Source organism: Phyllobates terribilis, unplaced genomic scaffold (genome assembly GCF_046119375.1).
Source record: "Phyllobates terribilis strain yellow unplaced genomic scaffold, ASM4611937v1 Scaffold_1__5_contigs__length_1240528914, whole genome shotgun sequence".
NCBI classification, from domain to species: domain Eukaryota; kingdom Metazoa; phylum Chordata; class Amphibia; order Anura; family Dendrobatidae; genus Phyllobates; species Phyllobates terribilis.
Genome location: NW_027362761.1, coordinates 1,069,026,555 through 1,069,044,671, shown reverse-complemented (window position 1 = coordinate 1,069,044,671; position 18,117 = coordinate 1,069,026,555).

Here is an 18,117-nt window from a genome sequence, read left to right as displayed (position 1 = left end):
CGTTAGTGGTAAATTTAGGCTGATGTTTTTTTAATTCTTTTGCGTTTATTTGTAAAAATATTGGAATTTTGGTGAAAATTTTGAAAATGTCGCAATTTTCAAACTGTTAATTTTTATGTCCTAAAACAAAATAATTATATCACACAAAATAGTTAATAAATAGTGTGACGATACAGCGTAAAATCTTAATTGTGCCAGACATACTTTCTGATGGCAAGAGCAGCATACCTTTATTTTTATGTTGACTCTTTAATCTGTGTTCTCTTTTAGTTGATTAGCACAGACTATTATTTGTATAACTCTGAATGCTATCTGCTCTTTGATTCTTAAACAATGATGTGTATTTATAAGATCCCCTGTGATACAAACTATGTAAATAGATTAGCTAGAACAATGAATGTTTGCTAGATATGTTAAATACCATTGTAGGGTCTTTGCTAGTCAATCTTGGGGGATGAGCTGTGGATACTCAAGCCCTGTGGAATAATATCATCCCGAATTCTTAAAAAGGGACATGTGTTTCTGTAGCAGAAGACTTGGGAAAGAGAGTCAGAAGGACTTTGGAAGGAGAATGGGAGACATCCTTAAGGACAGCAGATGGATTGCATGGCATCCAAAGAGACACAGATTTGAATTCTATATGATTCTGGCCTAAGGGTACCGGCCCTGACTGGAAAGATTCGGATCTGCTCCATTGACCATCAGAGAGACCATGGATACTTTTGGGAAGTCCAGGAGGGGACGAAGAAGTCACCTGGCCCCATGGATATGTTGTTTTGGGGTTGCTAGGAGGGACTCACTGGTCGCCTACAACCCATGGAGACAGTTGGAGTTGCCAGGAGGGACCCACCGGTTGCCTGGCCCAATGGAAACTCTTGGAGAGGCCAGATTTGGACATTCGGGTCTCCTGGTCTTGTACCTCGATGGACTGCTAGCTTCCTAAGCTTGCCACTAGCTCCTCTCTGTGGGGGCCCACCAGAAGCCTGGTTGAGGTAGTCGGCCCTGGAAGTCTCCAAAGTCGCAGCTGTTCTATCCCAGGCGGGTGGAGAAGGAAGGGTGAGTGTGTAATGTTGTACCATCTTGGGCATTTGCTGGAACTGTTCTGTGTGTTTATTGTATGAACTTGAAATATATGAAATTTGAATAGCATTACTGCTCTACATAATAAGAAGAAATGGAGAGGCTTAGTACATAATATGGCCAATTCATGCATGCCCAGCAGCCAACGACAAGGCAATCTACGGTTTGCTGGGAATCTATCTAAGGCCACAGCCACACTATCAGTATTTGCTCAGTATTTGGTCAGTATTTTTTCTCAGGAGTGGGAGCCAAAACCAGGTGAGGAACAATCAGAGAAAAGGTATAATAGAAACAAGTCACCAATTCTGTATTTATGTCCCAATCCTGGTTTTGGCTCCCACTCCTGAGAAAAAATACTGACCGAATACTGACCAAATACTGATAGTTGGGCTGCGGCCTTAGATAGATTTCCAGCAAACCGGAGATTGCCTTGTCGGCTGCTGGGCATGCATGAATTAGCCATATTATGTACTAAGCCTCTCCATTTCTTCTTATTATGTAGAGCAGTAATGCTATTCAAATTTCATACATTTCATGTTCACATGCTTTAGCACCACAGGATGCTACTTTATTTGTTTGTTATATATTAAGATAGCTACTCATAGTTTGTACCTGTACATAATAATTTTTTGATTTGAAAGGAATGTGGAAAAAAAAATTACTTTTTCCCACAAAAATGTTGCTTTAGCCCTAAATTTTGCATTTTTACAAGGGTAACAGGTGAAAAATGGACTGTGGAATTTATTATGCAATTTCTCCTGAGCACACCGATATCCCATATGTGGCTGTACAGAACTGCTTAGCCACATCGAGATACTTGGGAGGGACAGAATGATATTTGACTTGTATCACGCATACATAAACTCCAGTTCCACCTACGAAACCAGCAAAAATGGCGTCTGCTAGGGGGATTCATAAGTCTGCAGTCAGAGTGACTGCAGACTTATAGATTTGGACCGGACAACCCCTTTAACAATGTGTGCAGTTTGTATTGTGAAATCTGGTGACAGATAGCCTTAAAGTGTATGTGCACACGTTCAGGAATTACTTGCAGAAATTTCTGCAGCATTTCTGCACCTCTTGGCAGCAAAAACGCTGCGGAAAATCTGCAGTGTTTTACATGCGTTTTTGATGCGTTTTTTGTGCATTTTTGCCTGTGGATTCTCCATGCGTTTTTCCAATACATTGTATAGGCAAAAACGAATGTGGAAACGCACAAAGAATGGACATGCTGCATTTTTTTCCGCACATGAAATCCGCTTAGGAAAATTCCTGATCATGTGCACAGAACTTGCAAAATGTCACATGAAGTCATGGGATAAGGTATGCAATGTGTTTCTGACCCATTTCCGCGCTGAAAAAACGCACAAAAAATGTACCAAAAACGCACTGTGTGTGACGCGCCCCTGGGCCTGCTGCGTCGCGCGGCATCGCGCGCACGGGGGAGCTTACCCGGATCCGGATCAGATGGGGGTAGTAGTCTCGTGGCGGTGACCCGGTCCGTGCCCAGGGAGTCAAGCTGAGCGGCAGTGTCTTGAATAGTAGGGTGTTGTACGACTACGCCACCCGTTGAATGCAGCTTTAGGGCTGCTGCTGCAGGACAGTCCGCTGAGGCCGGTGATTTGGTTGTGCAGCATAGATGGTATAACCCCCAACGGGAGGGGTACGGCCTCAGGGCAGCAAGTGTAGATGATGGTGGTAGCGATGGTGCAGCAAGAAAGTTCAGAGACATGTGATGCAGATTCAGGGTTTTTACTCACAGGTGTTGCCCCGGTCACTCCGGCCTTGAGTGACCACCCGAGTCGTGCTGCGTCCACCAGGTGTGGGACTCGGCCAACTCCCAGGCAGCTCCAGAACGTGGTCCTGAGCTCCCCTCTCTTCCTTCCTTCTGGCCGTTCCCACCAGGGACCCACCTTTGTCCGGCTCCCTCGGGCCTCTTGGTGGTAAAACCTTCTCTGGCTTTCCTGACCCTATTCGTGGTGTGCCTTCCTGGTGGGTGTGGTGAGGGTCGTGCCAAAGCTTGACCACGACCTCCGGTTCCTGGTTAAGGATATCTTGCCTCTGCCAGTTTGGGATCCGGTACCCCTCTCTGCCAACCCTTCACCCGTTAACTTGTGGGATCTCAGGGTTCCCTCTTGTCCTGCGTCTCTGGGCCTTTCTTCCTCCTCCTCTCCACTACAGGCCTGGCCCTGGAGCTGGGCCCAGCCGGAGCCACAGCTCCCTGTCAGCCCTCTCTGGCTGAGCTCCTCTCTGAACAGACCTGGACTCTCTCCTGTCCTAAGATGGTGCCCACCTTATATACTCCCTCTATGTGTGAGCCCAGGTGACTAGCACCCAATGGGCTCCTACTTCTATGCCCAGAGTCCCTCCCCTATCTGCCCCTACACTACTGGGATGTTCCTTCCCCCCCCACTCCAGCCAGGGACAGACGCTATCGTACCTGCACATCTATTTGGTGGGAGTACCGTTGTTCTGTCCCCCGGAAATGGGGTGAGTGTAGTGCATGCAGCTAGCTGAGCTCAGTCCCACACTCCATCCTTACCCGGGAGTGGAATACCACACCTCTGGTTCGAGGTGCAATACCCCTGTAGCAGCCGAGTCCTCGGGGTGCTACATGTGCACATAACCTTAGGTGTCATTCTTTATCAATAAAGGCTTGTTTTTTTTACTCTTTCTAATGTTATGATCTCTTAGTTGCAGCAATTAAGCAGGATGTTCTCACGTTCCTTGAAACAAAAGACAGTCTAGCTGGTCTGAGAATGTCATGACAATAAAGATCTAATTCGGATCTAATTCTTACAAAGATCTTGTCTTCTGTTGTGCAGAATACATGGCTTCCTTAGAGTATGTGCACATTTTGAGTGTTGGCTGCATTTTTTTAGATGTTTTTCAGTGCATTTTTGATGTGTTATTGCATGTGGTATTTTCCCCAATCATTTGAATTGGTGAAAGATGGGACAAAAACACTGAAAATATTTACAAGCTGCAGATTTGAAAAAAATTCTTTTATAGTTAAAATCTGCAAGGAAAAAAAAGCAGCATGTGCATGAGATTTCAGAAATCTTATTCACTTTATTGATACTGTAAAATGCTGCATATTTACGATGGAAAAAATGTGTGGAAAAAAACACAGAAGAAATCCTTATAGGAAGATTTTCTAAAAGGCCATAAACTGTTACATTGCTTTATCTAATACAGCTCTTCAATTAAAGGCCCATGTTCTGTATGTGCTATGTAAATATTGGCGACCAAAGGGCCAATTCGTTAAGCCTGGAATTGCACACACCAGTCTTAATGAAAGGGCTTAGTGGAGTGGGGTGTGTTGAATTCATTAACAGCTGCACACTACTTAATGAATTCAGCGCACCATCTAAGTGATATGTGCCTCCATGGGCCATGCCAGAATAGCTACTCCAGTCAGGAACTGGAGTAACATTTCTGTCTAACTTTTAATTAATGCAGTGGCTGGACACCACTCCCCTTTGTTGGAGCTGGCTGGGACTGGTGTGAAAATACAAAAAGTCTCAACATGTGTGCAACTTCGCATTATGCTAAAATTCTGCAACTTTCAAAGCGCTTTATACCAAAAATCTGGCGTAAACATTTGGATGAATGTGGTAACAGTTATGTGATTCACACACATGCTTCCATGGTTGCCTATTAGTGATGATCGAACATGCTTGGTTAAGGTTTAACCGAGCACACTTGGCTGCTTACCGAGCATCTTTGACATGCTCGAAAACTATGTTCAAGTCACCGCCGCTGTTGCATGTCTCACGGCTGTTAGACAGCAGCAACACATGCAAGGATTGTCTGTTTGTTAGGCAATCCCTGCATGTGTCGCGGCTGTCTCACAGCCGCAGCACATGCAGCTGTGGTGACTCGAACACAGTTTTCGAGCACGCCAAAAATACTCGGTAAGCACCACAGCATGCTCGGTTAATCCCTTAACTGAGCATGTTCGATCATCACTATTGCCTATACTTCTGCCCAGACTGTGAATTATGGCTGAACACATCTGTTGCATGAAAAAAAGTACAGGACAGTCTAGTACCTGTATTTGCACATGCATTGATACTGTTATAGCATAGCACCTTTACTGAAATTGATGCAACCAAAGGTAGCTAAGGCAGTGATCAGATGTGACTCCGATGAATGCAGAGACCCCTGATCTCCAATATTTATGGCGTGAATATAATAAATAAAGTGAATAAAATAAAGCTGTTCAAACTAGCAGGGAGTGGCTGCCTGGGGATGATTGGGAGGTATTCAACCCCTGATCATTATTTGGGCTATTTAATCCCGCTCCCTGCTCAGTCCTTTGCTGTTTATTTCCGTTTCTATGTGCTGTGGTCAGTGGTGCTAGCATTATTGTTGCTATCTTTTCATTGTTTTTCACATTTTCTCTTCTGGTTACACTTCCTGGGGTTCTTGTAGAGGTACTCACCTGGTTCTTGACTAGGCACTGACTGCGTCACCAGATACCAGCTGTCCGGCGACAGTGGCCTTGGAAGGGCTCTGCAAAAGTCCCCCTTCCATTTAATGGGAGCTAGGTGAAGCATATTCCCGGCCCTCTAGGGCTCGCCTAGCTGGGCAGCTTGTGCCAAGTGCATCTGTGGCCGTGCCTTTGCTGGTTTAGTGCCAGTCTTGCTGGGTCCCTCTGCAAAGAGCATAATAGAGAGGTTTCTATCAGACACCCCCATTACTAACCCAATTTACTGTACTTGGCTGATGAAATGTTGGGTTACCTTTGAGATGTGCGTGTAAAAATCGGGCGACACACGCATGGTCTGTGTGCAGTTCGATTGTTTTCTTGCATCCATTGACTTGCATTGGCGAGTGCGATCCGATTCTCGCATACAATCGGAGCATGCCACGAATATTTCCTCAGTCTGATTAGAGCTGAGGAAAAACTGGCAGATGAACACTAACTCACTGAATAACATTGGTCAGAGTGTAAAACAATGTTCTCTCGCATTGCACTCCTCTGTATTGTACGCCAGTGTGAGCGAGGCCTTACAGAGATTGTTTTTCAAGGTTGGCCTAACATATTTTGTTTAAGTAAAGGGAAATCTTATTGCTTCAGCATACCAAAACATTTTAGACAGTTGAGTGCTTCCAACTTTATGGGAAGACATCGGAGAAGGCCCTTTTCTGTTCCAGCATAACTTAAAGAACATAACTGGTCTGCACAGCGCCTTCATCTCAACCTCAGACATGTGAATGAGGCCAACCCTCTCAGCCAACATCAGTGAATGACTTGGCAAATGCTCTTCTGGATGAATGTCCAACCATTCCCACAGACTCACTCCAAAATCATCCCTGTAGAGTCTAAGCTGTTTTAGCAACAAAGAGGGGACTAACACCATAAAAATACCTATTGATTTAGAAGTGATGTCATAAAAGCTTTTGCAGGTGTAATGTGCAGGTGTCACAATCCATGTTAGGATAAGACTTATTGTAGCATTTATTACAAGTGACAGCTAATCAACATACTTAATTCTGCTTAATATTAAGCAAGAAAATTAAGTTTAGCCTCTTAATTCGGATCACCACAACAATCACAGTCTCTCATGTGGCGCCATGGGAAAATTAATTGCCCACCCCTTGTCTAATGTATAGTTGGTATACAGTGGGAAAAAAAAGTATTTAGTCAGCCACCAATTGTGCAAGTTCTCCCAGTTAAGATGAGAGAGGCCTGTAATTGACATTATAGGTAGACCTCAACTATGAGATACAAAATGAGAAAACAAATCCTGAAAATCACATTGTCTGATTTGGAAAGAATTTTTTTTTCAAATTTTGGTGGAAAATAAGTATGTTCTGCATTATTAACCCATGAGCCACACTTCCTTGGTAAAGACCATAAAAATTAGCACAAAATAAAAAAAAACATATCTCTGGAACTGTTTGGTGGATTTTTTTTTAAAAAAAAGAATACTCAAGGGAGCAATTGGTATGAATTAAGGGTAAAAACTGATACAGGTAAAATATATATTTTTGTACCGTGTTAGCCAGTGGATAGAAAAATATTTAGATTTGAGAGTCCTCAGTGGTTGATACCATTTAATGGCTAACCGAACAGATGATAACAATTTGCAAGCTTTCCAGACTAGTCAGGTCTCTTCATCAGGCATAGTAACTATGAGGACTCAACCACTGAGGACTCTCAAATCTAAATATTTTTAGCTAAAAACTGATCATGTTTGACCTGGTGACAGGTCGTCTTTAAGCCAATTGCACACAAGCTACAACCGGCAGCGCCCTCTCTAGTTAGTACAGCATACAAGGTATGCATGTCAATGTGTACCACTTCTTTGAACCCAAAAATACACTGTACACCAAACATATAAATTGATACAATTATCATGAAGGCATGGCAATGAAGCCAATATAAAGCCAGGAAAAAATGTAACGGGATCTATAGTTGCTTGGAGAACATTTTTGCAGTGTTGGAACCAATATTATTTGTGTGAAATTAGCCTTTCTTGCATTATTCTGGGGCAATAATGAGAAAACACGATAAGTAAATCTATGCCTTAGTGTTAGAAAATGACTTTGATTACAGGAATGGGAGGTACACAGCACATTTCCGGAGTTCTTATGAAGGTAATTTACAGGGAAGTCATCAGTGGAGTTGCTTTGTAAAATACTGTTTAGAACTCAAGGTAACACGGCCATGGTTTTAATATGTAATATAAAATATATGGCCAATGTAAATAAAGTGGTCGGGGGAACAATAGTTGGCCTTGCTGATATCCTTCTATTGAAAATACCATTAACAATTTTTTTTCTTAATTGCAAATCTCAACTGATGACTGGCTAAAAGTGCTGAGTATTGTACAATCTGGGCCTTTTCAGATGAAGCTTATTTCTGATTATTGATTCATGTACTGACTTCTGACTTCATAAACCGCTTAGCATAGATAAACAAAAAGACAGCCTTTTTTCAGCACAAAGGGAAAACACAAGCAAAATATCCATGCAATGGTGGGGGTTCGCCCGCTACAGGTCAGTGTCCAGTTCTCACAGCCTTAGCACAGACCAACACACTGGAGATCCACACGTCTCCAGACACAGACACCAAATGGGACACTCGGTCTCCATTTTATTTACAACAAACCACACCCCGGGGTGGGGATATGTGAGCAGCCACTCCCACCCATCTCTTATGACTGCTCATAAAAACCGGCCCTGATACACCCTATTAACCCTCTCAGCACTATGTGTGCTGGAGCATGCTTTCCCGGTTTTACATCACTGAACCTGCTAACCTCAGTGATACATATTTCCCCTCAAGGACATGTCCGGCAGCCATCTTACAACTGTATGAGGATCAAACATTCGTATTACCAATCACTTTGCTCCCATAAAGTTTGCATTGCTCTGTTCACTGTGAAATGGCCTTTAAATGAGCGCTGTTAACTAAATGATGATCGCTTACTGCATTGGGTTGGCGTATAGTGTTTTTACACTACACACACTGTTTGTGCTGTACACAGATGGATACTTTTTTCAATTCTTTACAGAATGTTTGAGCATATGTAATGTCAGAAAAGAACATCCAGTAAAATAATAGGTGCTCAGCATCACGTCTAATGAACAGATAAAAATTGTATATACTTAATTTCATTTGTTTAAAAACCAAAGCAGGCAAAAAATAAAACCCTAAAGCAAAACCAAAGAAATGAGCAGGAACACATGTTCACACTGTGGCCATTTAACAGACAGAACCTTGGATAGAAACAAAATAAGCAACTACCTTGCAGTAAATAAATAGTCATAGTAAATAACATAGGGTATACCCAATACGCGACAAGGTATACTCAATCAGTATGGACCTTAACTCTTGTAGTTCACGTTGCTACATGCTAGCAGTTCTCAAAATAAATGGGACAGAGCAGGACCCAGGCCTGGCTGTTTTGCACCTGCTCATAGAAAGCTACAGTATATAGACAAGATGCACAGCCCAAAAAGGGGGAGTCATGTATCTTTATGTGCAAAGTACAAAAAAATAAAGCAAAACATGTTGGTATAAGTGCAATGTGCAGGAACCTAGGATAAAAACAAAAAGAGCAAATACCCGGCAGTATACAATAATCCTAGTAAGTGGACCTTTGCATTTCAAACTTAAAGAGTTCTTAATCAAAGCACTATGCAAGTGTATAAACTTCCATTAACAGTTAATTAAGCACAGTGAAAGTTACCATATTTTTCAGACTATAAGAAGCACTTTTTTCCTCAACAATTTTGTAGGAAAGTGGGGGGCGTGTCTTATAGTCCGACTATATATATACTGTAGCTGTGGATGGTGAGGGATGTGGGGGGAGTGGCAGCAGTGGAGGTGCAGGGTGCAGGAGGCAGGAGCCGCCTGCTGCAGCTGCACTGTGCCCGCTGCTAAAGAAAATGAATATTCACTGCGTGGGCATGGGGAGCAGTGAATATTCATTTTCCTTAATAGCGCGAACACTGTACCTGCAGCGCGGCTCCTACTGCGGCTCAGCAGTCATGTGTGCCCACTATTAAAGACCATGAATATTCACTACAACCCACTCCCATAGGCGTGGGAAGCGGTGAATATTCATGCTCTTTAATAGCAGGCACACATGACCGCCGAGCCGCAGCAGGAGCCGCGCTGCAGGTACAGTGTGCGTGCTATTAAAGAGAGTGAATGGTCACTGCTCCCCACGCACACAGTCCCGGCGAGGGGAGCAGTGACTATTCCGGCACAGCATCTCACAGTGTGAGGGCGCATGGCAGTGACGTCATGCGCAGCTCACACAATGAGATCAGTACTGGCAGCAGAGCAGAATGCAGCGCTGGAGCAGAGGGAATGAAGGTGAGTATAATTGTTTATTTTTTTGCGTGCATCTTGATGGGGATGGAGGTGCCATACATATCAAGATGGGGTCGCCATGCATACCAGGAAGAGGAATGAGGGGTGCCATGCATACCAGGAAGAGGGATGAGTGCTGCCAAGCATACCAGGAAGAGGGATGAGGGGTAGCCATGCATACCAGGAAGAGGGATGAGGGGTGCTATGCATACCAGGAAGAGGGATGAGGGGTAGCCATGCATACCAGGAAGAAGGATGAGGGGTGCTATGCATACCAGGAAGAGGGATGAGGGGTGCAATGCATACCTGGAAGAGGGATGAGGGGTGCCATGCATACCAGGAAGAGGGATGAGGGGTGTCATGCATACCAGGATGAGGGGTACCATGCATACCAGGATGAGGAGGCCATATATACCAGGATGAGGAGTACCATGCATACCAGGATGAGAGGTACCATGCATACCAGGATGAGGGGGCCATGTATACCAGGATGAGGGGTGCCATACATACCAGGATGAGGGGGCCATGTATACCAGGATGAGGGGTGAGGGGGTGCCATGCATACCAGGATGGGGATGAGAGGGGTGCCATGCATACCAGAATGGGGGATTGGGGTCCCAGAATACCAGGATGGGGTAGTGGGGTGCCATGCATATCAGGATGGGGATGAGGGGTGCCATGTATATCAGGATGGGGATGAGGGCCATGTATAACAGGAAGGAGAGGGCCATATATACCAGGATGAGGGATATTAGTACAGAATTGGGGGACATTACCCCTATACCACTGTCAGCAGCAGACCACCTCACCCTTAACAGTGCATCATGACCACATTTTTTGCTCAATTTTTTTTCTATTTTGCTCCTCTAAAACCTAGGTGCGTCTTATGGTCCGGTGCGTCTTATGGTCTAAAAAATACGGTATATGAATCCAAATATTAGTACACAGGCTGATGGTTAAAGTGACAGTACACAGAAATATGATAAGTAAACAAACTAAATGGCAATAATAAATGTCACCAATATAAATGTACATTGGTGTGAAAAAGTGTTTGCCCCTTTTCTGATTTCTTATTCCTTTGCATGTTTGTCACACTTAAATGTTTCAGATCACAAAACAATTTGAAATATTAGACAAAGACAAAGCAAGTAAACTCAAAATGCAGTTTTTTTTAAATGAAGGTATTAATTATTAAGGGAAAGAGAAGTCCAAACCTACAGGGCCCTGTGTGAAAAAGTTATTGCCCCCCCCCCCCACTCCTTAAAACATAAATTAACTGTGGTTTATCACATCGTTGGGAAGCGGAATTAAATTTCCCTAGCCTCACTGTACATGTTAATTTACCCCAAAAAAACACAAACAAACACATAGGACATTTTAAGGATGTCCTATGTTGGACATCCTTAAAATGATAATTAATCATGTATGCTTTACTTTCTTAAAATTTTAAACTTCGGATGTAAATACTGACTCTTCCGATTCACTTAGTCACAAACTAATGGCCCATCCATCAACTTTATTATTAAGGTCAAAAATTGGGAGAACCCCTCAGAAATCTAAAAGAATTGACATACCAGAAGATTGGACAGGAAACATGAAAAGAAAATCCTAATTATCACACCAGAAGAACAAATAATCTAAAATGATTTTGTACGAAATCTTTCTGCATCAAATCATTGTCAGATGCAAATTAGTGTTTTGAAAAAAGCATTTCTAAAAGACGATCTTGGATGTCAATAAATTCTTAAGTTGACTTACGAATAGAAAACATCACTGGTTTTACCCATCATGAGATGTTTCTTGTGTGGCACTTTGGTGACGAGACACCTTTTTATAGGCCATCATTTGAACCAGCTGATATTATTTTTCACCAAGTGGCAGGATTGCTTTCTGATTACAGATAGACTTTAGCTGGTGTCTTGACTTTCCAAGGCTTTTTGCACCTGTCTTTCTTCATGTGTTCAATACTTATTCCCTGTGTCATATCTCATTATTACAAATAACTTAATTTATGGACATCTATGGTTTGATTTCTTTGCCTGTGTGGATTGGATGGGTTGTTACTGACATCTGGTGAGAATTTCATGTCAATAGCATCTTTAGAAATATATTTATATAGAAAATTAGTGGTGTGTAGAATACTTATTTCACTCGCTGTATATTGTGGACGCCATGTTGCATTTATAGGGTCTCTGAAGTACCAAAACAGTAGAAAACCTCCACAAGTAGCCCCATTTTAGGGGACGTGCGTTTTCACCTTTCCCTCCCTGACAATCAAAGCTTAGCAACTAATTTAGCAGCAAATTAGTCTCAGGCACTGCTGTTGTACTGTGATAGGCAGCATCTGGGGGGCAAGGGTGAAAGCACTCACTACCAAGAAAAGATTCTGGAGAAACTCCCAGTTGGACTGCAAAGCAGAGATTTCACATAGTGAGCTCCAAAAGAAACAAATATGAATAGCTCCACAATAAAGCGAAGCAGCACAAAATGCAAAAGAACAAGAGAATCAGGGAAGCTCAGGGATTTTTACAAAGGATTTAACTCAATTTTTGAGCAAGTGACAGTGACCAAGAGGATCTGTTACTTGTCACAAATATGTAATTTGTATTTTTTACCTGGTGTAAATGTCACTGTTCTCCTGATCCAGGGACTGTTTTTTTGTTCCTGCGCCTTTTCATTACTGATATATGGTCCTTTCTTCCCTTGTATGGTATTCCTGTCTTGTCATCAAGTGGGTATGGTTCTCAACTCCACTCTATGGGCTTCTTCTTTAGGAACATGGCTATGTGGCTAAAAAGACGAGATTTATACACAGGGAAAAGGGGGCCATATTTTAGCAAAGGAGAGACGCAGGAACAACAAATAAACAATGCCAGCAGCATTTGCTCCAGATAAAAAAGATATTTATGGCAAATGACAGGTCTTCTCTAAATGACAGGTCCTCTCTAAGTATTGTCCTTAGTGCCTAGTTTAAAAAAATACAAAGCCATTCCAAGTTGTATCAGGTTTAGGGCTACAGATTATTGTGTATCACTCCTGGAGCAGATGTTCAGCATTGTGTGTTTATTGTTCCTTGTTATCTGTAGTCACAGCTTTTAGCTTCTTGTGACTTATCTTTAGAAGTGAGAAGGAGTTACTCAGGAAATGAACGTATGCAGATGATTTGGTTTTGTACTTAGAAATTTTCTTATAATAAATTAGAGAATGTTTTTCTCTTTTCGAGGGCACTTCATTTGGCAAGAGAATGAGTTTCTAGGAGAAAGATAATGAGGGTCTGATTTTTATTGTAACCCCAGTGCTGTCTACCACTAGGCAGCTCCTCGCTGACTGATCAGTCTATAACTTCCTGAATAAGACCCCAAACATCATTTCTTCAGACAGTCCAAAAATATTTCTTGGGCGCATCCCTTCATTATTATATGCTTATCTCATAAAGGGAGGTCCGTGATAAACAGCTAAGAATTTGTAGTTAATCATGCATGTGATGATGGTAGCAGAAGGCTGGACTGTATCAAACTTTCAATGGACCACCATGTTCATTGCTTCCAGATGCACTTTCCATGTGTTACAATACAGGGATCCAAGAAGGTAATCACATGTAAAAGTCAGTTTATACATTCAAGGGCCAAGGCTAATGAGTCCAATACATGGACACACTGTTCATTTCCAGGGCTTAAGTTATATCAATTTTTGGCTATGGGACTTAAAGAGGATCTGTCATTTGCCATAAATATGTCATTTTTTACCTTTTGTAAATGCTGATGTTCTCCTTGTCTTTCTATTGTTCCCTTTTATCTCCGTTCCTGATATATGACCCCCTCTTTCCTGTATGTCCATTTAGTATTGTTAGCCAAGGGGGCGTGATACTCATTAAGATACTCACAAAGAAGGGTAGAGTGTCACCTACCATTAGCTAACAAGACTAGATGCACATACATCATAGAGAGAGCCATATCTCAGGAATAAAAAAACAACACCAAATTCAGAACAACGACAGTCATTCCAGGTAAAAAATTACATATTTATGAAACGTGACAGGTCCTCTTTAAAGGATGCATGAAGGTCATGTCATTCTCCCTTCTATTATGCTCTGAGGTCCACGTAGATTTTGAATATATCAGACATGATTAAATGTAAAAACAAAAAACCATCAGCTCACCATAAAGTCAAGACAAATGCATATGAGACTTCAGTGGATGATATAGCCAGGCCGGTATCCCCGACTGCAAATGCAAAAAACAAAGGGATATCCAGCACCAAAGGAAAAAAATGTTAGGTAAAAAACAATTTCTTTTGAATCATTAAAAACACACAATGTGCTAAAAATAAGAAAAGGGGGATACCAGAGAAAAGCTTATGCGTTTAGGACATCCATGTCCTTACTTATAGGTATGCTAAATGAACATTACCCATGAATTTATACACACATGGAACCTCAGCAACCAATCAAGAAAAAGGTTAACATACACTGAACAAAAATATAAAGGTAAGACTTTTCTTTTTTCTCCGATTGTTCATGAGCTGAACTCAAAGATGTTTTCTATGTATGTTTTCTCTGTTTGCAAAGAGGCCAGTGTGATTACTGCCTCTCTGCAAATCTCTGCCTCCTTGACAATGTGCAGTAAGCCTGGCATATGCTACCCGGCTTTATCGGTGCAGTGCGCATGCCCAAGGGAGCAGCAGTGATATAAGACTGAGCCAGCCGTCCTACGTCACTGCTGCCCTAAGCTAGGGTTCCTACAAACTGACAATTTGCAGTAAGCTGGATGTACGCACACTGGCTTCATTGGCGCATTGCGTATGCCCAGGCAGGCAACGATGACGTAGGACTCAGCTAGTTGTAATGCATTTGCACTCTAGTGACACCATTCTTGCAAGTCCTTTTATTCACGCCCACAGTGGTGTAAAAATATAATTGGTGGGATGACTAGTCTGGAGAAAAAAACTCCCCAAAAATATTTTTTTTGCAATATTATTATTATTTATTATTATAGTGCCATTAATTCCATGGCGCTTTACATGTTTAAAAGGGGTATACATAGCAAACAACAAGTACAATAATTTGAACAAAAACAAGTCAGCGACTGGTACAGGAGGAGCGAGGATCCTTTTGAAGCTTTCCACAGTAGGCGAGAGTCTGCTGTGTTGGGGTAGAGCGTTCCAGAGTAGGGGGGATGCACGGGAGAAATCTTGTATGCGATCCTGCAATATGCAGGAATCCTTTAGGCAATAAAAAAGGCTTGTTAGGTAGGGTATTCACACAACAATAAATGCATGGTGGCTGTTTGGGGGACCTGGGAAAGCGATCATTTCGGAACTCTGATTTTTCCCCATACTCCAAAAGCATGTTAGACTAAAAGGGGTACTCCAATCTCCAAGATCCTATCCCAATATGTAGTAATTGTAATAATAATAGCAAATTCCTCCACTTAGAAATGTAGTACAGTTTTTATGATATGCTATGTCGCTTACCCCATATGTAGGGCATTGCAGTAGCTTACAGTGCTGCTCACCATTATTGTCACCCCTTAATTTTTTTCATAGACTGTACAATATCTTGAGAAATAAATTGAAATGTACCAAAGTTATCCTCTGCATTTTTAATTAGTGGTCCAAAATAATACAACAATAAAACATTGTTTTTCAACTTCCATGTTGCAATTTCAAAGAAGAAACAAAATAAACAGCAAGTGCAGCAATAAAGGCACCCCTAATTGATACTTGGTTGCACACCCTTTGGCATTGATGACAGCCTCCAAACATTTTTGTAGCCATTAGTGTTGAGAGAACATGCTCGACACTGCTCGGTACTCGCCCGAGCATCACGCTACTCGGGATGTTCGGCGAACAACGAGCATTTCCGGGTTCCTCGGGCGGGACCTCGGGTCTCCGCCCTGCATGTTTGGCGCTCTTTACAGAGCCAATGAACATGCAGGGATTGCCAGCCAGTCACTGTAATGCTGCAGCCATGTTGGTTGTGGGCATTACAGTGATTGGCTGGCCGCACAGCGTCACCTCGAGTATTTAAAACGGGGCGCCGCCATCTTGGACACAGTCGCTCCGGATTAGACAGTGTATGGACAGTGCTGCTGATTTAGGGAAAGATATAAACTGCGAAATAGTTAGTGTAGGGTCTGTAAAGGCTGCCAGATCAAACAAACAGTCCTTTTCAGGACTAATATCCATCCCAGATACCAGGCAGGCAGGCTGTATAGGAGACACAGTGGTTATACCAGCAAACGCTGCATTACAGTCCTGTGTGCTCCTGTTGCTGAAATTGCTGGACTTAGCACCAGGTGTCGGGGGCCAGGAAAAATAGTTTTTCTTTCATCTAAATCCTCCTTTTTTTTCCTCCTTCACACTGTACAAATACCCGTCTTATTAACCTTTTGGTGTGTCCCCCCCCCCTCCCAAAAAAAAGCGTGTCTCTGATTTTTCAGACACAAATATAACTGTTGAAAATAGTCTGGTGTAGGCCAGAGAAACAGAAGTGTTGTTTTGCACTTCCATGGTTCAAACCTCTGTATTATCCATTTTAGGCCATTTGTATCTAAAAAAAAAAACAGTTTGAGTGTGTCGCTCACTGTTCAGCCGCAAATATCTCTATTTAAAAAAGTGTGGTATACCCCAGTAAACAAAAACTGTGGTTTTGCCATCCCACGGTAAAAAATCTCTATTATTCAGGTTTTGGTAGTTTTTTCCGTAAAGAAAAACAGTAGTGTCTCCTGACTGTTGTGACACAAAAATATATCTGTTGAAAATAGTCTTGTATAGGCCCGACATCCCAGTGTGGTTTCCCAGTTCCACGGGTCAAATCGCTGTACTATCCAGTTTTGGGCCTTTGGTATCTAAAAAAAAAGCAGTTTGAGTGTGTCGCTCACTGTTCAGCCGCAAATATCTCTATTTAAAAAAGTGTGGTATACCCCAGTAAACAATAACTGTGGTTTTGCCATCCCACGGTAAAAAATCTCTATTATTCAGCTTTTGGTAGTTTTTTCCGTAAAGAAAAACAGTAGTGTCTCCTGACTGTTGTGACACAAAAATATATCTGTTGAAAATAGTCTTGTGTAGGCCCGACATCCCAGTGTGGTTTCGCAGTTCCACGGGTCAAATCGCTGTACTATCCAGTTTTAGGCCTTTGGTATCTAAAAAAAAAGCAGTTTGAGTGTGTCGCTCACTGTTCAGCCGCAAATATCTCTATTTAAAAAAGTGTGGTATACCCCAGTAAACAATAACTGTGGTTTTGCCATCCCATGGTAAAAAATCTGTATTATTCAGGTTTTGGTAGTTTTTTCCGTAAAGAAAAACAGTAGTGTCTCCTGACTGTTGTGACACAAAAATATATCTGTTGAAAATAGTCTTGTGTAGGCCCGACATCCCAGTGTGGTTTCGCAGTTCCACAGGTCAAATCGCTGTACTATCCAGTTTTGGGCCTTTGGTATCTAAAAAAAAAGCAGTTTGAGTGTGTCGCTCACTGTTCAGCCGCAAATATCTCTATTTAAAAAAGTGTGGTATACCCCAGTAAACAATAACTGTGGTTTTGCCATCCCACGGTAAAAAATCTCTATTATTCAGCTTTTGGTAGTTTTTTTCAGTAAAGAAAAACAGTAGTGTCTCCTGACTGTTGTGACACAAAAATATATCTGTTGAAAATAGTCTTGTGTAGGCCCGACATCCCAGTGTGGTTTTGCAGTTCCACGGGTCAAATCGCTGTACTATCCAGTTTTGGGCCTTTGGTATCTAAAAAAAAAGCAGTTTGAGTGTGTCGCTCACTGTTCAGCCGCAAATATCTCTATTTAAAAAAGTGTGGTATACCCCAGTAAACAATAACTGTGGTTTTGCCATCCCACGGTAAAAAATCTCTATTATTCAGGTTTTGGTAGTTTTTTCCATAAAAAAAAAACATTAGTGTCTCCTGACTGTTGTGACACAAAAATATATCTGTTGAAAATAGTCTTGTGTAGGCCCGACATCCCAGTGTGGTTTCGCAGTTCCACGGGTCAAATCGCTGTACTATCCAGTTTTGGGCCTTTGGTATCTAAAAAAAAAGCAGTTTGAGTGTGTCGCTCACTGTTCAGCCGCAAATATCTCTATTTAAAAAAGTGTGGTATACCCCAGTAAACAATAACTGTGGTTTTGCCATCCCACGGTAAAAAATCTCTATTATTCAGCTTTTGGTAGTTTTTTTCCGTAAACAAAAA